This window comes from Falco cherrug, chromosome 13, assembly GCF_023634085.1.
Source record: "Falco cherrug isolate bFalChe1 chromosome 13, bFalChe1.pri, whole genome shotgun sequence".
NCBI classification, from domain to species: Eukaryota; Metazoa; Chordata; class Aves; order Falconiformes; family Falconidae; genus Falco; species Falco cherrug.
This window is the reverse complement of record NC_073709.1, coordinates 4,567,860-4,590,078: the sequence shown is the minus strand read 5'-3', so window position 1 is coordinate 4,590,078 and position 22,219 is coordinate 4,567,860. Positions and strand designations below refer to the sequence as shown.

General features: G+C 42.5%; 1 protein-coding gene across 7 annotated transcripts in view; it reads right to left on the bottom strand.

Moving 5' to 3' along the window:
• CCDC85A (coiled-coil domain containing 85A) overlaps positions 1-22,219 on the bottom strand; it is a 196,397-nt gene that overhangs the window by 55,400 nt on the left and 118,778 nt on the right. For 6 of the 7 annotated variants that reach the window (XR_008734850.1, XR_008734848.1, XR_008734847.1 and 3 more), the window contains one exon: positions 2,914-3,087. The exons of the other annotated variant lie outside the window; for it this stretch is intronic. The gene's annotated coding sequence lies outside the window, so the exon portion shown is untranslated. The remainder of the gene's footprint in view (positions 1-2,913; positions 3,088-22,219) is intronic. 7 annotated transcript variants of the gene reach the window in all.

Here is a 22,219-nt window from a genome sequence, read left to right as displayed (position 1 = left end):
ATTTTCCCCACAAAACTCCCTCGTTTCAAAATATCAGCTTGACTCACAACTGCATGCTAGATCTGGAAACTCCTTGTATGGCGATGGTAATGAATATACAATACATGCACAATAACAAACAGCTGATGAGTCATTCCCAAATTTGTCATATATTAACTTCACAGCCAGTCTCCACTGGAAGAGAAAGGTGGTGCTTTACAAGAGCTTTAGAAAAACTCAGGGGACACAATGAACTTTCAGCTTGTTCACCAAAAGGTATGATTTGGCAATATCAACAACGTTCAGAAAATGTCAGGTTAACACATTTAATTTCCTGAGGTTTTCTTTGCCATAGTCAGAAAATACACAGTCCTACCCAGTTTGCAAATAAAACAGTAGCTCAGATATGCCTATATAAAGCTGCCTGCAAAACTACCACAAAAACTGGAGAAGCCTACAGAAGATACTTTTGCAGTGGGTAGCTTTACTGTGATGTCTGATAGTAATAGCACAAACTAATTTTCTTATTCTTTCATTTAAAAAAAACTTCTTTGGCCATAGCAAGCTGGCAAGTTGAAACCACTGAGACCGAAAGGGATAGGCAAGGAAGGAGAGGCAGTGGGTAGCCCTATATGTTGGATAGTTTTGATTGTCTATAGCTTAATGATGGTGACAATAGGGTTGACTGTTTATCGGTAAGAATCAGGGGGAAGGCAAACAAGGCAGATATTATGGTGGGAGTCTGTTATAGACCACCCAGCCGGGATGAGGAGGCAAGTAAAAAAATCTATAAGCAACTGGGATAAGTCTCACAATCGCTAGCCCCTGTTCTTGTGGGGGACTTGAACTTTCCAGATGTCTTCTGGAAATACAATACAGCAGAGAGGAAACACTCTGGGAGGTTCTTGGACTATACGGAAGAGAAACTGGCTGCTCATGGCTTGGACAGGTGTATGCTTTGCTGCATAAAAAATGTTTAGATGGCCAAGCCCAAAGAGCAGTGGTGAATGAAGTTACCTCCAGCTGGCAGCTGGGCACAAGTGGTGCTCCCCAGGGCTCAGTACTGGGGCCAGTCCTGTTTGATATCTTTATCAATGATCTGGACAAAGGGATCGAGTAAGTTTGTAGGCAACACCAACTTGGGTGGGAGTGTTGATCTGCTGGAGGGCAGGAAGGCTCTACAGAGGGATCTGGACAGGCTGGATCGATGGGCCAAGGCCAAGTGTATGAGGTTCAGCAAGGCTGAGAGCCGGGTCCTGCACCTGGGTCACAGCAACCCCACGCAACCTACAGTCCTGGGGAAGAGTGGCTGGAAGGAAAGCTGCCCCACAGAAAAGCACCTGGGAGTACTGGGCCACAGCCAGCTGAGTACGAGCCAGCAGCGTGCCCAGGTGGCCAAGAAGGCCAGTAGCTTCCTGGCTTGTGTCAGAAAAAGTGTGGCCAGAAGGACTAGGGAAGTGACCAGCCCCCTGCACTCAGCACCGGTGAGGCTGCCCCCCGAATGCTGTGCTCAGCTTTGGGCCCCTCACTGCAGGGCAGACACTGAGCTGCTGCAGCGTGTCCACAGAGCCACAAAGCTGGCGAAGGGGCTGGAGAACATGTCTCATGATGAGCAGCTGAGGGAGCTGGGGGTGTTCAGCCTGCAGAAAAGGAGGCTCAGGGGAGGCCTTATCGCTCGCTACAGCTGCCTGAGGGGAGGCTGTAGCGAGGTGGCAGTCTCTTCTCCAAGTAACAAGTGATAGGGCAAGAGGAAATGGCCTCCAGTTGCACCAGGGGAGGTTTACATTGGTATTGGGGAAAACATCTTCACCAAAAGGCTGGTCAAGCACTGGAACAGGCTGCCCGGGGAGGTGGTCGAATCGCCATCCCTCAAAATATTTAATTAAGATGCATAGACATGGCACCTGGGGACATGGTTTAGTGGTGGATTTGGCAGTGCTAGGTAAATGATTGGACTTGATGATGTTAAAGGTCTTTTCCAACCTAAACAATTCCATGATTCTATGAAATACAGCCTGACAGACTGAATTCCCATATAAGACCCAGGCTTTGATAAAAATCAGAATATTCCCATAATTCTGTGTGACAGTATTCTGGTTTAATCCTCACTTCCTCCATTGTCTGGGTGTCTGAGTAGGCGTGCACAGAAGTGATAATGACAGTATATTACTATTGCTTCATTTTTAGCCCCTTATCCTAAAGAAATAAAGGTAATGTAAATACATTCCGTGGAAAACTGGCTTATTTATTTTCCTCACCAAATTTTGAGCTCAGTGCTCAGCTTCAACAAAATCTGTCCAAACAGTGGCAGTCTTCAAGGTATCGGTTGCCAGAAAACTGGTAACAGAGAGCCGGCCCCTCCATGGGGCTGCAGGCAGCTAACAAATGCACTGGAAACAAGAAATCCTGTTATTTACATGATTTAATTGTCAGGTTGCTTTGTTCAGGGATGTTTGCAACTATTCCTGCTTTCCACTAGAAAAATGTTTTAACAAAGTAAAAACAGTATTTGACCTGTATCTGAAAGAAATCTGAAAGGAAAGCTTTCCCTTGCCCCCAAACCAGAGAACTGATAATAGCAATTAGTTAGAAATAGAGTTAGTTTATAATGTTTACATTTTTTTATAATTTTATATTATAAATGTTATAATTCTTTTATAATTTTAGTAGTGTTTATTGTTGCTGCTTTTTTCTTTTCCATAGAAACTCACCCATTGCAACTGGGCCTGATATTTACCTATGGGTGCACAGGCTGTCAGTGTGTTCGAACCCACAAAAGCTTCCTAGTGATGCTCCTCTGACTGAACTCATACAGGTTCTCTCATAGATGCTCTAGCAAGAGCCACGCTTTTGCCTTCTATCACCGTGTTTTCACCTTGTAAGTTGGTGTTGGACATGATATAGACTGTTCTTCCCCAAATCTTCCCCACATACCTTCTACCAGTACAGATTGCTGCTCCCTGCTGCATGCAGAAACAGGCCAGGCTCTGACTGCTTCTTGGACCCAGCTTTGAGGCACCAGAACAGGTCCCAGTACTTCTGCGTGTCCACTTTCACGCGGTGGAGCTGCTGCTATCTCCCCCACACAGGCTTCATTTATTCAGTGCCCTAGGATTAAAACAGCTTTATAGAAATAAAGGCTTTTTTTTCTGGAACAATTCAAATTAAGATGCTGGAGCATGTAATTATCCTACATGTGTCTGAAATCAAGGAGAGCCAGTCAGATGCCTATCTGTAACGGTATGTTATTTTCACAGCATGTAATTTTCAGATCACGCACATCAATATTATAATTGGGTTAGGGAAGCAGAGGCTATCTTTATTTACATACATTTCTTTTAGCTCAGAGAAGTGCTACAATTTCCCTTCTCCTTGGTAAATATTTTTCTCTCAAAACCTGCATCATGTTATGATGACTGTATGGCTGCATTTTGTTTGAGATGGATGCCCCATGGCTGCGAAACCTCTGCTTGCTGCAGAGGTGATTTACTTGGTAAATTAATTCTAATTGCAGGCATATTTCCTGCAAAGCTGGTGGGACAGTAACCTTGGTAGATTGAAATTTTGTGATTTTGATCAGATAACACTCCAAACCTAAACATTCACAATTCCCAGAAATACAATGAGATTTGCTTAAAAAAACCCGTCTAATTTAAAAAAAAAAAAAAAAAAAAAAAAAAAAAAAAGGGAAAACCCACAAGCCTTGCAAAACAACAGCACACATTGTTTCCTGGACCATACCATTTCAAGACTGAATAAAGTTTTGTATCTTGGGGCAGATTAACACAGACATCAGTGGAACCTTTTCCCCAGCTGCACTGATCAAGCTTGCCAGAATAGGATTTTTGGTGTCTAGTACAAGCCCTTATCAGAGTCTTGTATTTGGGTTGAATTTTTTTAGCAGGTTACTGACTTCCATCTGCTTAGCTTCATGAAATTTGTATCAACATAATAATTTGTGGGACTTCTGCTCTTCTTTCTTGTGAGCTTCCATTGTAATTGGCCAATGAGTTTAAAAGTTATAAACCTATGGAGAAGCAGAAGAGAGGCAAAGAGTTTCCTTTAGAGAAAAGGTGACTAAGATAAGTGCACACTATGACTTTGTCCTCCAGTTTCAGAGTCGTTAGAAAGCACTCAGGTGATGTTATCAATTTGTTTTCAACATGAAGACTTTTTTTTTTTTTTTTCCTTGTGAAAAATGCCATCTTAGATCTAAAAGCCTCTGGAGCACGATTTCAAGGAAAACACACGAGAAGCTACAGAATGTTTGAGCTCATTATTAACACTAAAATCGGTATTGTGCTGGTAACAGTTGTGCATACTCTAATATAGCAGCCACTTTCCTAGCTAAAAGGTAAGTTTTATTTCTGGTTTTTTTCATGTCTTAGTGCTATGGAATCTGAGACTGTTAATGTCAGTGTCAGCTGAAATCACGTGCAGTTCTGGTACGATGAATAGTTGTTTATTTGGAACTGATTTAATACAAAAACAGCCCGAGAAAGCATAATACAAAAAAAGGACAAAAAGTAAAGATCAGCAGAATGGATTTTTTTTTCCTTGGCAAAACAGCTATACTGAGATTTCTGTGTGATTTACTTTAAATATAGAGGGGTTTATAGGCTTGTCTTCAAGTTTTCATTCCAACACCTATGAAAACCACGTGTGCAGAGGAAAATATAATAAATATGAAGTTGGGGTTTCTTTTACAGAGTATCACGATGCATTAGTCACAACTCCAGATGACTCCATTATAGAAGATTTCCTAACCATTTTTTGTTTTTTCAGCTGTTCTGCTGATATTTTCATTGAAGTTTGCTCCTGACTTTTCTGCAATATATTTCTTGCCTAAGGAGCTTTCTGCTTACAGAGTTTTCTACACTGACCTTAGTACTGTCCTTGCCATAATGTGCATCTCACAGAGGAGCCCATTGCTCTGATAATGCCACTAAGTAGAACTGGGGGCTCATAAATTCATGTCTCTTTCACAGTGGGGTAACTCCATGGAAACTTGATCTAAACAAAGCTTTTGAGATTCAACCTATGCAAAGCATCTATTTGTTCACAAATGCAACTGTTTCCTTTCAAGACGTAATGACTAATAATAATAAAGTGAATCAGTGATCTCTGCTGGACTTTGGGAAGCAACATATTTTGGCAAGTTATCTGGTTTGTGCAGAATAAAGGTACTCAAATCATGTCGAGAAGCGTGCTTATAGTGCCAAGTCCCGTGTTGAAAATAAAAGCAAAAAACTCTTTTGAGTAATCTAAACACATCTAACAATGTTCTTAAATAAAGACTTGGATTTGTCTTTCATGTGGCTTTTCACTTAGAAATGTCCATTTTCTTTCCTTTTTAAAAAAATGTTCTTGCAATCAAACTGAGACCTTCCATTTTAGTTTGACTTGAAGCCATTTTTAAAAAATTTTGAAATTATTACTATAACATTCATAACTGCCAGTGAGCTGAAAAATAAGTTTCCAAACAGCTCTGATTCACTTATTGTTATTCTGCAAGTCTGGCTATTACAGATGTTTCAGAATTTTCCGCTGGGAGTCTCTGATCACCAGAATGAAATGATCAATTGCTCTAATTTAGCTTTTAAACTGAACTGAATCAGATTCTCTATGATGTCCTTGTTCATGGGTTTTCAAAACCCAGACTCTTAGAAGAGGAGGGGAAAGGTACTTATATTAAGAGGTGGCTGCAACACAGCGGGCCAATTTCCTGCCATTTAACATCACAATAGTGGAGTCACTGCTAATAACAAATTCAATTTATAAATCCATTAAAACAACAAAACAGCCTTATCTGCTATATAAAAAGTAATGGGTTTGTCCTAGAAGAAAAGATGTTTGTTTCAACAAGACAGGAAAGAGAGTTGTTCTTGTGATTACTGTCCTTTTTGCCCTCTTTGCTTATACAATACACAAGATTTGTAAACCTTCTTACTTCAGAGGCCTGTTTCTGCCCTCAGCTGTTCTCATGAAAACCTGCTTAAAGCAAGAACTGAACCAACATCTAATTGAGGGCAGAGGCTGACCCAGATGTGTTCAAGCTGAAAGACTCAGGGGCTCTGCAGGAATTCAAGCAAAAATGGGAATAAGTAGCAAAGGAGGGACTGGCGTTGCTGTGTGCCTTGCACTCCCTGCTTGCCCAAACCCAGAGGGGTTTTGCCCCATCTGAACTGCCAATGCCACAAGCTGCAACCAGCACTGGACACACACAGCTCCCGCAGGTATCTCCACACCAGATTTTATTTATGGTGCCTAACACGGTAGTCCCCATAGGTAGGGCATGTAAATATTACTGCAATGCTGATAGTGGTGCTAATAGTACAACTGGTTAGAGTCAATTACAGCTACAGGTTTTGATTGCGCAGATTCTGTGTTCAAAACATCACAGTAAAGATTGTAAAGGCAAATACCAAAACCCTAGATCATTTTATACATCTTTCAGCAGAAATCTTTGAGCCTTGCCAACAAAATTACAGGAATGAATGATGCAGACATTTGATAGGGTAATTATTCTTAATTAGATTTTGACACCATTTTGGGGAGACAGGCATTTGAGTCATGAAGAGATGTTGTACCAAAATTCACAAAAATGGCAGTTATTGTGTTGAAAAGCCAAATACAGCAGTGTAGCAGTAAGACAGATGATTCCACACAAGCAAGAGGTAAGGAGTCCTGAAGCCACCTCAGCTCTTTCCATCCCCAGGAGGCCTCTTCTGGCCCCCAAGGGGTACATGCCCAGTGCAGAAGTAGTGCTGTCTTGCAGACTCCTCCTTCCATACCCTCTGCTAAATACCCTACAGATATTTCAGATTCGCATTCCCATTTTTCTCGCAAGCCTGTTTGCTGCTATATGCCCTCCTCATCACAGTTTTTGCCTCAGTCTGTACCTTACTCCACCTTAACAATGGTTGTATTTCCTGACACCAGGAATAAACCAACCCAAGTACTCAATAACATGGATGGAAAGAAGGAATAAGCTCCGTAGTTATTCCAGGTGGGTGCCATGCCTTGTGCTGCTGCCCGTCCCACAGGCTGTAAGCTGTCTGCAAGGGCAATTGCCACTATAAAGAGTAGAGAAACCACTGTTGGCATGTAACGAAAAGCCAGCAGGTACTCATTTCTTAGATATGGGCTGACAGAGATGGGGAAAAACCGAAGGAAAAGGCAGATTTTAGTCTGAAAATGAGAATTAAGAAAGGTTTGACGTTTCTTTCCTTGCTGCCTGATGGTGAGGAAGAATTTACCACTTTTTCTTCCACTAAATAGAACCATAATTCTATGGAAACTAAAAATGGGATTTGACCTGTTCTTTGCTCTTTATGACTGCATATTCTAATTTCCAGCTTCCTTCCTTTGTGCCTTTCACTTGAATAATTGCGCAGAGTGGTTGGTGTAATGTGTAGTTTAGAGATGTTTTCTCTTCTTCAAGAAGATCCCTCCCCAGGGAATGCAGCCTCCTCATCTATTGCTTTTTTGGCTTTGAATAGCTGAGAGCCACATTAGCATCCCCTTGACTGGAGCATGGACTGGGGCATTGCTCTGCTGGTTTTCATTTTCTTTCATCTGCCTCCTGAACAGCCTTTGGTAATCCTTCTATTTGAAACCTCCTTTTCAAGTGGCTGAATTTCCCATTAACTCATTTACACTATCTGAGGAAGACTAGCACTGAGGAATCAGCCAGCTTGCTCTTTCTCTCTTTTCTCCTCTCTCCTTTTAGCACTCCTGAGTCTTAAATACCTGTCACTGGGGTTTTTTTACTTCTGAGTATTCCAATGGTGTCCATCACCTTCCTTCCACCTTCTGCACTAAGGAGGTGGCAGATACCTCATAAAACAGCACTTGTGCCATGGTTTTTATTCCAGTAAATGTGCTTTGACCAGACCAGAAGCACCAAACTATAACCCCGCAGTAAAGACAGCTCTAATTGAAAGGCTCCTTTGTGCTGGAGAAGACCTGCAAGCAAAGCATACATCCAAAGCTGGGCTTCCCCTAGATCTGAAAGCAGTATAGCTATATGTTCGGAACACAGTTAAGTCAATAATGTGTGATCACTTAGTCCTTCCTTATTTAATAAGAATACACCTCTGTGTGTGTGTGCATGTGTGTATATATGTATTTGTTACCTAATAATTCTGTAGTGACTCCTGTGAGAGGCAAGGCCATCAAACACACAGAAATAGGAAAGAGAAAAGCAGGTCCCTTTGCTCTGCACTTGGTATGTAACAGAGGAAGCAAAAGTGAAATATTTGGAAATCTAGACCTTCACAAAACCAGCTCTGCCAAGGCCGCCTCTTGACGCAGACTGGGGATGGCTGCTTTCCTGAGCCACCTTCAGGCCTCTACCATGCAGCAAGTGCAAATATCCTGCTTGTAGGAAGTATCTGGAATATAAACTATGACCTATGCCTACACACTCAAGCCCTGAAATAAATGAGCCAGTAACCTTTCCATGTCCTGCAGTGAAAGAGGAGAAATTTTATCTCCCGTGATTAAATTAGTGCTTGGCCTGCAAAAAAGATGTAGCGTATGATTTCCCTGGATTACTTCTTTGTGAAATACTTCTCTTATTTTCTCTTTAATTCCTCAGTTACAAATAGATTCCCATTTTTGGAGATGACCATACACACTTACAGATTTCCCTTTGCAGATTACATCACCTCCAAGAGTTTTTAATTCGTTGCAGCTCTTGTATTTTTGTTTCCTAACACATTGTGCTGCTGCTACACCAACATATTAGAAACCAAATTATCAAAGGTAAGTGGCAAAGGGGACAGATTCAAGTGAGTGCATTTGCTCAGTTTCCTCATTTCACAGTAGGAGGTCCAGCAGATACATGCATTTTTCAAGGGATCAATAATCCTATTTTTGTCTACTTGCACCCCCAGTGCAGTACAGTATTTCTGTCTTATCGCCATCACATACAAAAGGTTCAATTCTTATCTAGGTACCACGAAGCAACAGGTGAATGTTCATGCACAGGCTTCAAGGAGGTTTAGAATAAGACAAAACAAACTCTTCTCTGACAGTAAACATGGAAACAATAAATTGTCTTAACACAGACCAGTGGTCATGGCCAGTGGAAAATAATGAGCACCCTTGTCTGGTTTCGAGGGATTCCCTAGGGATGCTATGTAACCAGCAAACATTTTTTTGTCTAACCAAGAAAACTCAAGCTGCAGCCCTGTCAGCCTTTCTTGTAGAATAAATGAGACAGAAATACTGAAATAGCAATTATCAGTAGACCCATGAATTATTTAAACAGCTGAATGTTGGCAAGTGCCCATTCACTGGACTGTTTTGAATGCACTACCTACCATAGCTGCCTCTGCATGTAACACATAGGATGAGCATCTTGATAGAGTCGGCCCGAAACTGCACCCTACACTGCTGCAAATGCAACCAGTCCCCCAGATCCAGTGTACCTGATGGTTGCAGCTGAAAATTGGCCCGTCATATTTAATGGGATTACACGTCTGTGACTGAGACTGCTATATGCAGTGCTAGCCAAGAAAAATGACAGACTCAATGGAGAGCTAGAAAAATTAGACTAATTATAGGGTGTGGTCTTTGAAACTCTGAAATGAAACTGCCCAGTTTAGTGCCAGACTGTCAGAAAGGGGCATAATTTAGCTCTTTCTGACCCATGGGTAAATCTACTGAAGTCATGGCAAGTTCATGAAAAGGCAGTAGCTTGAGAGCAGAGCAAAATCTTGAGGGAGCGGGGCCTGGAAGGAGCCTCATGCTCCCCATTTGTAAAGACCGCTCCAGAGGCAGCCCCTTCAGGTGAGAGCCCTACTGGAGCAGGGGCAAGGCCAGCCTGAGCCGGGCACCTCCCAGCACGCGCTTGCCCCAGAAACACCACACTCTTCTCACAGAGCCTAGTCACTGCTTTATTCTAATGCAATATTCAGATGCAAAACCAAAAGACCCAAACCCCACAACATTTTCCACCTTTGTCATCATGAAAAAAGAGATTCTGAGTGCAGTAGATTCAGAGTTAATAGTAGGACTTTCAACAGGATATAGGATAAGTGTGGCTGCAACTACACATCTAGACACCAGCTTTACCTCATTTCTATGTCCCAAAACCGAGTGCTGTGTCTTCCTGACTGTGCTGGCAAACCCCTGGCATGGCATACGATGCCAGTGGCTGCTTTTTACTGCATGATTGGCAGTTCAAAGGTGTAAAGCACTATTTCTGCACTAACCTGCTTTGTGGCTGGGATGAATTATATAACATTTGCAGATAGATATTCATCAGTGCAGGCTGACAACATTTGATCTTGTTTAATTCCATAGCAGAAACTAATGAGAAATTTACAAAAGAAGATGAAGAAAGAGGAGGAGATAAAAGACAAAAATGTATTGTTTCTTAAAAAAACCCACAATAAACAATAAGCAGAACTAGAAAGTAAAAGAAAGAACATTTTTCTGAAACCCTTCAGCTTTTTTGTTCCCAAGGTATATGTGATGGTATTTGTGTCTCCCCTGAGTTTCCTTACCCTTCTCACTAACTCTGCATTATCAGTTCCTCTAACTGCAGAGAGAAAAAAACCAGAGTACATTAAATCTGATTTCTCCTTTTAGTCCATTTTCCCAGTATACTTTTGCAGACTGTATTATTTACCATTAAACAATTTTATATTCAACACTTCAGGAGACATTTTCTTCAGTAAGAGTTTTGTTTGTTACTCTAAGATGCAGCTGCTGACTTTAAAGCAGAGGGGATTTTAACAGCAGTCAGCAGAAATGTCACTAGGTATAAGTAACTCTTCCATAATAAATACAGAAAAGTCTATTTAATTGGCATAGCTCTGGTAGAATGGGAGAGGTGGCAGCTAAGGGCTGTTCTCTCCATGTAATACAGGGACAGGGGAACACGTGGCAGCCAGTGGGAAGTGAAGGGAAGCTGCAGAGTACATGTCACATTGTTAATCTGTTACCCTATTGCACCTGTAACACAGATGGGGTGTGAAGGGCGTTATTGAGTTATTTTTCTAATATATCCTAAAGCTATCATTGAGCAGAGAAGAGAAAGAAGGCCATGTAGTTTTTCAGGTACGTTTCTTATGGTCAAAAGCTCAAGTTAATGATCTCAAATAGCAATACCTCAATATCTTCTGCAAACAAGTCTCATACTCTTGGCTGCACCTGTTTTACCTTTAGTAACCTTTTCTCAGGCTGACTTTAAGATGCAAAATACTGCCTAGTTTTGGCTCCCAGAGGACCAGAATGATAACAGTATCATAGAAAGGAGAGTGGGAAGAGATCCTACAAGGTCAGTTACTCCCTTCTCTTCCTCAAGGCAGGATCAGCTCTGCTAAATCAATTGTGGCACTATTTGTCTAAAGTGTACTGAAAAACCAAACTGCATACATTAAGTTTGCAATGCCAGAGTCTGATCTTTAATAACTCTCCTGTGAACAGCACTTTTCCCTGACCACTCGCTGCGTGCAGCCCCAGCGTTAGCCGAGCAGGACAGCAGTGGACCCCCTTGCAGCAGTAATTTTCATGTGTCTGAGACTTCAAAGCAGGATAACTACACGGTTCCCCTAAATACAGGTTAGAAATGAGGCTAGACATTGAGGACTTACTATTGGCATTCTGTAATTTACTTCCCGTACTCTCAGAATGATTTTATCTTTTCCCTGCTAAACGAGGAAATGCTTAATCCTTGTGTTAACCTTCTTTTGATATTCCAGGATTCTCATTTATTTCGGTCCCTCACAGCTTAAAGGCAACAGTGAATGAAAGCCCCATGGAATAATCTTAATGAAAGGCTAATGAGTTTAAACAAGCCTCTGTCCTACAAACACAACATAAACCATAGGATTCATTTAAAATACCACCAGGCATATTCATACCAACAAATGGTTTTGCTTCATGCAACACTTTCACGCTACAACAAAACGTGTTCACATTGCAAAGCCAAAGGCAAGGGCTGACACACTGGAGCGTGGGAATAGTGTGTGCCAACCTCTCCCCTTTTCCACTTCTTGGTTTTCCTATCACACCTACTAACTTGATTTGGAAAGAACTGAAAAACTCATCTATCCACCACACCACAGCAATGGCTCCTACCAGTGGCTGCACTCACAGAAGGTTTTCAGAGATCCTTAAATCCAAAGAAGACTTAAAGTAACATTAAAAACAGAGAGAAAGGTTCAAGTAATACTTTTCCATTGCTGTGTTACAGCGGTAATAACTATATATCTTCAAGGCTGCTAAAATAACAGCAATGTTTTTTCTTGAAAAAGAGTGGTGTTGAAATTTCATTTAAAATCATCCAAAACACACTCAGCTAGAGGTGATAAGAAGGTTAAAAAGCCAAAGCAGTAAGAAAAAAGCTGATGAAAAATGGAAAATTCAACCAGTTGTTAATAAAACAAATCAGTCATGGTATGTCCATGGACTGAGGAGAAATCTTGTGCACTTTTGAGAGAAATCATAATGTACGAATGTTTATGGACCATTTCAATGCTTTCTATTGCCCCTTTTCAGAGTCACTATGAACCAATGCCTGCCAGAACAGGGTCAAATACGTTCCCTTGCTCAACAGAAAGAAAAAGCAAAAGTACCAAACAAATTCTTGCTCCCCAGTGTTTACGCATTAAGCTCTTCAGTCACTTGGACATTCATGGATATGTTATCCCACTCTTTTATAACAATATATATTAAATTATCCTGCCTGGCCCTGTAAAGGAGAAAGCTTGGACAGAGGCCAGCAACCAGCTGAGAGGTCTCCTTGCCAAGTCTGTCAAGTAAATTGATTTTTCTCCAAGATCTTTGGGCTCCTTTGAGCAAAAAAAAAAAGGCCCATATTTCATCTCCTTTTTGCTGAAGGTCTTGGAGCAAAAGGACACAAAGTGCCACCCAGGGACCACTGATGACCTACAAAACTTTTGGATGTGGCCTAAGCTTGGGCCATCTTGACAACACATACCACTCACCCAGACAGTTGCACTGTCCTCTGCAGCTGGGCTGAGCTGTGGTATGTTGTCCAGTCACTCAAGGGACCGGAGATGTCAATCAAAGTCCAAAAACCCAGCCCCTTCCTCAAAAATATAGTCAAGATCCAAAGGGCAGCATATTGCATGGCAGCAAGTCGGGAGCAAGGTGAGTCCCCCCCATGTATGCATCTCCTCATGCTGAAGATAAACTTTGCTATACAGCACCCACATCTGTTGCCCCAGCTGCTATCCAGCCCACTGTAAGCAGCATTTTGGGAATGTCCAGGGCACAGTGTTTGCTCCTGGAGCTGAAAGCTTACATAGACAGCAATGTAGTCTGGCACCAGCGGCAGCCAATGAAAGATCAGCTGTGAAGGATCTCATTCACTTCTGAGATACAAATGCATCGGGCTGCCTGCTTGTTTACTGCAGATATTTTTAAGGTACCGTGCTTGGTGGTTTTTTTATTTTCCTTTCCATCATACAGCTGTTCCTCAGTTCATAAACAGTTCTGGAAATCCATAAAAATTAGTAGGCTTGTAAAAAAGTAAATTGAAGATATTTGTTGCACCAGGGTAAGCTATAACATATCACTCTGGTGCATCATTGCCTCAAGTGAAAATAACTAGGAAAGATTTATTGTGTACCCTCAAGAGCAGTGGAGGAAATAAAATCTGAAGCCAAAGGCTTTCCACTGGAAATACCCACATTTCTGCTTTTGTCCAGGCAGCTCTTATCACTTCTGAGTTCTGCAGAGAAGCGAAGCATAATAAAGACAACAGCTTTCATAACACTAGACATGTCACGTTTCTGGTTTAAAGACATACAACACACCAGTGCTTCCACAAAAGCTGTGGGGAGCTAATGAATGCAATTTCTTTCATGTAATGGCTCTCAGTCCCATGTTTGCAATCACTCCTCACCCTGGCCAGGGAGCGACTCCGTTCCCCAGGTTTCAGCAAAATCCTCGCTCCAGCACAGCCCTTTGCTCAAAACAAGAAGCAGCCTCATAGCAATCCTGTTATTTTTACCATTTCAAAAGGTATTGTGTGCCTAGTCCTGGCACTGCTCAAACCTTGGAATAACCTTTTTAATCCTGAGATTTCACATACAGCTCTTCTTAGCGACTGATTGCTGTGAAAAAAATTTCTTCCTATAGTCTTAATGTCTTTTTAATGGAAGTCAATGCTAAACACATAACGTTTTAGCAGAAATATATCTGCAGCATAAGAAAGGAAGAAAACTAATGTATGCAAACTGTGGTCAAACTCGAAATGGTTGTGTTTAAAACCTAAATGGTTTTGTTTTAATTACAATTATTGTTGCCAATTTCATTAGGACAATCCCTCTGCCATCCCTGACTTTCATCTTGATTTCCAGAAATGGAAGAAATAAACATATACTTCAGTGAACCACAGCATTTCTGTGGAGCTTTCTTCACTTTACACCAAGTTCTGCCTGAGAACTTCACTCTTGCCTCATTTATGCCAGGAGAATAAGCTACGATATAATTTACTGCACTTTCAATGCTGCCAAGTTTTGGATCCAAGATTTTGGTTTAGTCTATGCTAAAAACCAGCTGTAAAAAGCTAGGTTTGCATCTGGGTTTAAATGTAAATCATCTATAGGGAGAGGAGGGTTAAGTAATTTCTTCTCAGCATTTTATCTTGGATTTCCTACCCCCTCCTGCTAGGTGTGATCAGTGCAATCAAAGTCTTGTTTGGAAGCACTCATGTAAGAACAATCCATCACTCTTTGTGTTAACGGGCTTAAAATATGATAAAATGTATTGTGCCTTAAATATTTCCGTTACTGGTTGTAAACCCAATCCCTCTGACTTTGCCTTGCTAGGGATAGTTCAGAGTGCTTCAGGTCAAACAGTGTAATCGACCTCAGTAGCACGGTTGCTCCTGAACTCCAGCAAGTCCCTCAAAAAAGTGGCAGTGACAATGGTAAGAGAGCATTAGGGACCTATACCTCGGCTCTGCCCTTGCACAAGCACTGGTGAGAGCTGGTCATGCTTTGTGCATGTGTAATTTAGTGCATCGGCTCCCCAGGATTCACCCACTAAATACACTTTCATATAGACACAATATTTTCAGCTTTTCTATGTAAAAGCCAGGCTGATTCTTTACCCCCTCACACTTACATGTCTGTGCATGGTGGGCGTTGGGGAGAGGAGTAAATGGGAATGAATATAGAGAATGAAGATTGAGGAATGAAGATCTTTTTCACAACCACAGAAGGGAAAAAATCCACCGTAAAGGATGGATATAATGTTTCTCACAGCCAGTCAAAGCTCATGCAAATAGCCCTGCACATCCCTTCTGCACAGACACACAGCTCCACCCGGACACTCACCACTGGCTTTGGGCAGTGACTGCAGGCTTCTTTGAAGCCCCGTTCTCGTTCCTGGCCCAATACAGACCCTGGCAGGGAGCAGCAGAACTTGCCAACAGCACCGCTGAATCCATCCTATCTAATTTTGTAATTTTCTGGTTTACCTCTTGTGTTTTCAAAAGCCTTCATCAGAAGGATTTGTTAGCAATTAATATGAAGACACAAGGATGAAGGCCAGCACATTGTTGGTGCAGCCTAACACTCGCTGGTGCCCACAGAATCTCTCCTTATGAGAAGATGCAGTAGGAGATGAATCTGTGATGCTCGACCACTACATAGAAGCTAAAATCAATTACCAAAGTGCACAACCACATAAACAAAACTGCAACGTGAGCATTTGGTGGACAAAGCAACTCCAACCCTTCCTCCCACACTTGCGCACTGCTGTCACTCTTCCCAGTGATCTGCAGACCTACAGATCAAAGTGAGGGCAGTCTGAATCTGTTGCAACCATTCAGCTACTAATGAGATGCTTCCCAATTGCACGGTAACAAAGAGTAAGATACTACCAATAAAGCACAACATTTCCAGTCTTTCACATAGGCAAAAAAGGCTGCTAATGAAGCAGCAAAGTGCCATGAATTTTGTCTGTCTGAGAGCAAGAGGCACAACAAGCGTAGTGCATCCAAAAGGGATGAGAAGAAAAACTTAGGAAAAATGGTAAAAAATCCATGGGCCAGATCTGCAGTTAGCAGATGTGGACAAGTTTGTTTCCACCAACATACTTCAATGCACCATTACAACCTCAACAAAAGACGCGATGCACATGGTTGCTGTCTCCATTTTGGGAAACTAGTTGTGGACATAAATTAAAACCAGCACAGATGGAGTTCAGCCACCACCAAGTTCTGAAAAAGTGCCTTTAGGTAGGATTCATTGTGGCTTTCTGTAAACTGAGGGGGCAGGGATTGCATGCGGGGGTTGTGGCTGCTGCTGGCCCCATGTGATGAGCTGGACCGTGTCACTCCCACCAAGGTAGCCCTGCTGAGCACTGGTGCAGGTCTTGCATCACACTCCAGTCTCCTGGTTTGCATTTTCTGGCATGAGTCTGCTCTGCTGCTGAATCCAGCCAAAGCACTACCTCTAACATGTGTGTTGCCAGGTGTGTGGAGATTAACATTTTTTGTGATATGCTCGGTAAAATTAGGCTACATCATTGGGTGCATTTAATCATGTCTCACTTGAAAACAGCCACAGCTTTCACAGACTGTGGTCTATTCCCCAGCCTGGGAATCACCAGCTTTCTGTGCTCTTCTCGGGTAGAAAGCACCATTTCCATAATCACAAGAGTGACAAAGCAGCACGAAAAGCAGAGCACTTACATCTAAAATATAATCATCTGCAGGAAGAACAAATATCAATGGGTGTATCAAGTGATTTCAACCATAAAGGTTGGGTCTTTGCTCCCAGGCATGGCCCTTCCCTTATGGAAGCAAGCGTGTAGTCCCCTCCAAGAGTGTCACTTTAAAGCCACACACCTTGTGCAAGCCCGGCATCACTTCCTAAAACCCACCACACTGCCTGCCAGCAGCTCTGGAGTGTTAAAATCCACATACAAAATGTGGGGTTTGTATGTAGCTCCCTAAAAGCCCTTATCAGCTCAGATCATCTCCTAGTTTGTATGTGGAGGGAGTTGACTCTTCCCACCTGAAGACTGGAAAAATCCCCAAATCTCCACTAACCTTATTTTTGTGTTGCATTGGTTGTATCTATCTGAGCACATACATTCATTTAGATGCAAGGCTGATGGCACTGGTTTGCCTTAAAAAAGAGAAGTGCCATAACAAGTCTTAAAAAACAACCATCTGAACTGTGAGAAAAAACTTGGCAGAGATATGGAAAGCTTGGCAGAGCACATTTGTACTCCTTCACAGCTGGAAACTGGGTGTGCTGCTAGCCTCAAATCCACTGGGAGTGTAGGTCAGCACACTGCAAACAGATTTCCTTGATACATCCTCTTTTCACTTGCAAAGGGAGAACATTTCTGCTGAAAAATAGGAGTGACATAATGCAACCAGTCAGGAGCAAGCAGCATCCCTCTCCCGCTGCCCCTTGCAGACACAGATCCAGGCAGAAAGTTGGTATTTACATTCGTCCAAGATCACTTCCTTGACACGCCAATGCAAGCACAGTATATAACCCTGGTACAGAGATCCCTCTTACGTACACATTTTCCTGGAATCTACTGTTTGCAGTGCTCAAATCCTGAAAGCATGCTGCTGACAGCAAGAATCACAGCAAGACAAATGGTGAGAGAACAGGGACAGAGAGGATGATCCAAAGCCACAGAAATCTGTCGGGAAATCTCTGCTTCCTTCAGTGCACAAAGGGTACTCCAAAGGGGTGTGCAGGTAACACCTCGCTGTAATCCAACCAATCCCTCTACAGCACCTTCACTCTAAAAATGCAACTTCTAAATGACAAAAATGTTTCTGACATTTTAACAAGCGATCCACAAAAACAGGAAGGATTGAGGCAAACAAACCTATTTTATGCCTGCATTTGAATAAACATGCACAAATCTAAAAAGCATCCATTTGCTGGTCTTTAGTGCAAATGTTATATAGCCATTTGGTGGAATATACAAATTTCTTTTGCTTTCCATCTTAAGAAGCACCCTATAGTATACAAAGAAGGAGGTAAAATATTTATAAATCACCATCGATTTAACACTATCCAACAGGGAATGTTTGATTTGATGCAGTTTATAGTTTGCCTCATGGTTATTAAATATGAATATAAATAAATGTTCTTTATTTTCTGTTAGATAACAGCCTCTCTAGGGACAATCTTCATAAATCAAGGCGCAGTTTACCATACCTGGCACTGACATCTCAGTAAAGAATGAGATTTCATGGCCGTTCAAGCTGATGGCTGCACGTTTGCTGTCAGGAAGGCAGGAGCCAGCCCGGACCCACTCCCACCAGCCAGCGCCACACCGCTGACAACCACAGCAGGCACAAGTCTGCCTGGTGCTGGTTTACAAAGCAAAGTTTGCCAGCATGAAACACCAACTCACGGAGAATACCAACCAGCCAAAAGAAAACTTTTCCTTCACCACAGAACTTCACTGACCTCTAAAAATCAACTCCACAAGATAGCAGAGATCAGCAGTTGGTAGAAACAAGAAGTCATTTCATCTGATAGCAGCATCACACATGGACCAAAGCTGCTGCCCTACAGCACAGCACTTCTTCCCTGGAGATAAATAATGCACATATTTATGGGTGTATCAACAACTCATTCATTACATTATGGGTGTATCAACAACTGGCCTCACAGCCTAGGGTTCAAAGTGCCTGCTTGCTGCCATCCAGAAAGGCTGCAAGCAGCGTTTACACAACCATTTGGAGTCAAAAGGCAGATGAGGGAATTGGGCATGGAGGTGCAGAGCAGGGTACGATTGTTGATGCTGTTGTGCTGGTTTTTTGCCTGGTTGCTGTGAATCTGTGCACTGGCCTCAGGTCTCACAGGCACTTTCAGCTCAATGTCTTTCTTGGCTTTGGGGAATTACACAGTCCCATTAAGCAATACGAGGTACAGTACAGAAAAGTATTAAAATCCCAGAGCCAGGCAGCTGCTACCTGTCTGCATTGATGGTGTTTCTCACGCTGGCAAGTTGCAACATGACTGTGGTACAGCCAAGTTTTACAGAGCTTTCTCTTGAATCACCAGGTATGGCTGGTTTGGGGTGGACACAGCAGTCTGGGATCTGAGGAGGAGAAGGAGCAAGAGGGAAGCATCACGGAGTGGCTGCCATCAAGACTGCAGCCACTTCTTCTCACCCAGACTTGGAAACCAGCCTGTCCATTAGGCCTTCCCAGCTTAGGTAACTGCTTCTTATTTAGCTGTCCTTGCAAAGCCAAGCCCAGTGCAGTTGAAGATGTCTTTTGAACGTACCAAAGCTCCACTGATCTGCCATCCTGACAGCCTGGCATATTGTTCCCACTGCGTTCCCACTCAACAGTGTAGCTTCTACCATAGACTTTCAGCATAAGAGAAAAAGCTGGGCATCAGGTGCCCACCAAGCTGCTCCATCACTCCCTTCCTCAGCAGGACGGGGTCAGTGGGAGAAAATAAGATGGAAAAAAAAAACTTGTGGGTCAAGATAAAGGCAGTTTAATAAAGTATAAAGCAAAGATCATGTGCTCAAGCAAAGGAAAACAAAATATTTATTCTCTATTTCCCATCGGCAGGCCATGGCCAGCCACTTCCCGGGAACGTGTAGCAATTGCTCTGGAAAACAAACGTTGTAATAGTGAATGCGCCCCGGCCCTTTCTCCTATCTTTTATTGTTGAGCAGATATCATTTGGTATGGAATATTGCTTTGGTCAGTTTGGGTCAGCTGTCCCCTCCCAAAATCTTGCCCACCCCCTGCCTACTGGTGAAGGGAAATGCTGGACAGACAGCCCAGAGCACTGCTCACTGGTGTGTTATCAACAGCTTTCTAACTACCAACACAAAGCACAGCAGCTGCAGGAAAAATTAACTCCATCTCAGCTAGACCCAAATACAGTCCAGAAACTGAACTAATTTTTAAGAGGTATACATTTGGCTCGAAATTATTGTTTTATTAATGCACTTAATTTTGCATATCTGTGAGTGCCTAATGCATGTAACCTTTTGTGTTGAACAGTGAGAAAATAAAAAGTATAAAAACTTGAGCTTTGAGAATGCACCAAAAAAAAGTCAGTTGTCAAAACTCTACTCTTAGAGAAAGGTTTATTTTCATAGTCTGTCACTATAATCAGATCAGTTTCTTCATCTCACTGCACTATCCCTACATTTCAGTAGGGATAATCCCTAATCCTTAATCCCTACAACGGTAGTTATAATAATACCACCAGTCAGAAAGACATCAAAGACGACTCAGTGGTACAGCACAGAGTCCATCCCCAGCATACAGCTGTGCCCATCTGCTGCAACTTCAAACTTCCCTGGGAACTCCCGTGGAGGAGTGCCTGACCTACCAAGGCGCACAAACACATTTTAAAAATCTGGGCTTCATCCTGAAGTCCAAAATCCCTGGCTTTTGTGGATTTAGATTACTGACATTATCTTAATGCACTTACTGGTCTTGAAAATGTGTGGGAACCTCCTGAGAACATGGTGCAATGGATTGAATTTCCTTCAGGTGGGCTGTGCCCAGTCTATTCACCTTCTCTTTGGAATACATTGCTTTTCAATGGTTGCTAATATGGTCGTTGCTGCCAGGCCTAAAGTACCACAAAGCAAAAAAACCAGCACAAATAAAGCCAACGTGATACCTAGTGTTCCCGTTAATGGCACTTCAGTGAGGATTGCAAGGGAGGGCAATGCAAAAACACAGGGCACTGATTCCAGCTAAGGCACAAGTGTGTATTGAAACAGGCTCCAAAGTGACAGGTCAGGGTGTTTCTCTAACCTCACAGCTCTCATGCAGAATGACATAAAATCCTCCGGAGAGAAAAAAACCCACATTTCTTGCTCTAAAATACTTGAGCTCCAACAAGGATACCAGAAATAAACACATCAGGATTAGTCCCTTTAAAGTGGTGAGTTGCGGCTCCTCATCCCTGCCAAAAGCTTCACCAAGGAAATGGGCTTTCCAGGGCCAACACAAAAACATTTTGCTGTAAAGGGCCATGTCAAAACATTTTTCAAATCTCTTCCCAGATAAACTTTAACAGGTAGGCTGCAAATACTGCATGAAAAACATGGGCAAAGCTCCACCAGACTGCCAGTAGTGGCAGATCTGCCAGTTAAAGCCCTGGTAAAACACTTGACTAGTCATCAGTTGCAGCACTGCAAGAGAGGGGAGATTGGAATCAGATCCCATTTAACAAATTGCAGATATCCTTGAAAAGGGGGAAGAGGCCACTTCTTTGTTCACTGATAGCCAATTGTTCACTAATAGTGAACAAAGTGGGTTTACTTATCAGAGACCCTTAAAAGAGCCATTTCTGTGCACTTCCCTCATACATTATCTTCTGCCTTCCAGGACAGCCAGGGCACACAGCATCTGCTTATACACCCTGGGACAGCTGTGGCCTGTAAGAAAAGAGCAGCCTGTAAATTTATTTTGTTGTTTCCATGAGGACTTCCAAAGAGAAAAAAAACCCCATCCACTCTGTTTTCTTATAAACCCTCCACCATTATAGTAGTTGCTGGCATCCAGCCATCCAGCATGCCTCCGAGAGGTGAAATCCCTATGGACAAGTCTGGAGCCATGCTAGAAGTCCGGTGCAGAGAAAGACTGAATTCCCCCAGCAGAGGATCACCCTGCCCGCCAGCTGTAAAAGCCCATGTTCTTCTGCAAGGTGTGTCCTTATTCTGCAAAGTGCAATAGAAGAATTAGGTCGGTTGTTCACATTTTATTGGCATTTTTTAGCATGCTGTGAGATATGCCTTCCTCTAGAAAGCATCTTCTTTTAAGAAAGACTATTCTCTAGCAGAGCTTTCCTCTGATTCATCATTTTCACCACCGCTTGTGGGTTTATAAAACCCATACTACCCTTTAAACGAACCTTTTGCCACCAGATCCCGAGAGTCTCAATCAATATTCCTCTAAGTCCCTTACACAACTATCTTTTTATTTTTTTAAAGCGTAGACCTCGAGAAAAGATTTTTTAGCTTAATGCCAGAATGGCTTGAGCTTTCCTTCAGCCTGGAGCCAGCTGATTTCCAGTGGCAGCTGGAGGAAACTGGGGAGGATATCAGCTATCCCTGCACTGAAATGAAGCTAACAGAGGCAGAGGTGCAACTCATTTAATCCAGCCTCCTTTCATCAGGGGTATTAAGGATTCATCTTCAAGCACTTATGCTCTTCTGTTTAATCTTCCCTTATCTCCCAAGTGGTCCTAGAGCAGCTTCTTTGAATTAATAGGGCTCACTG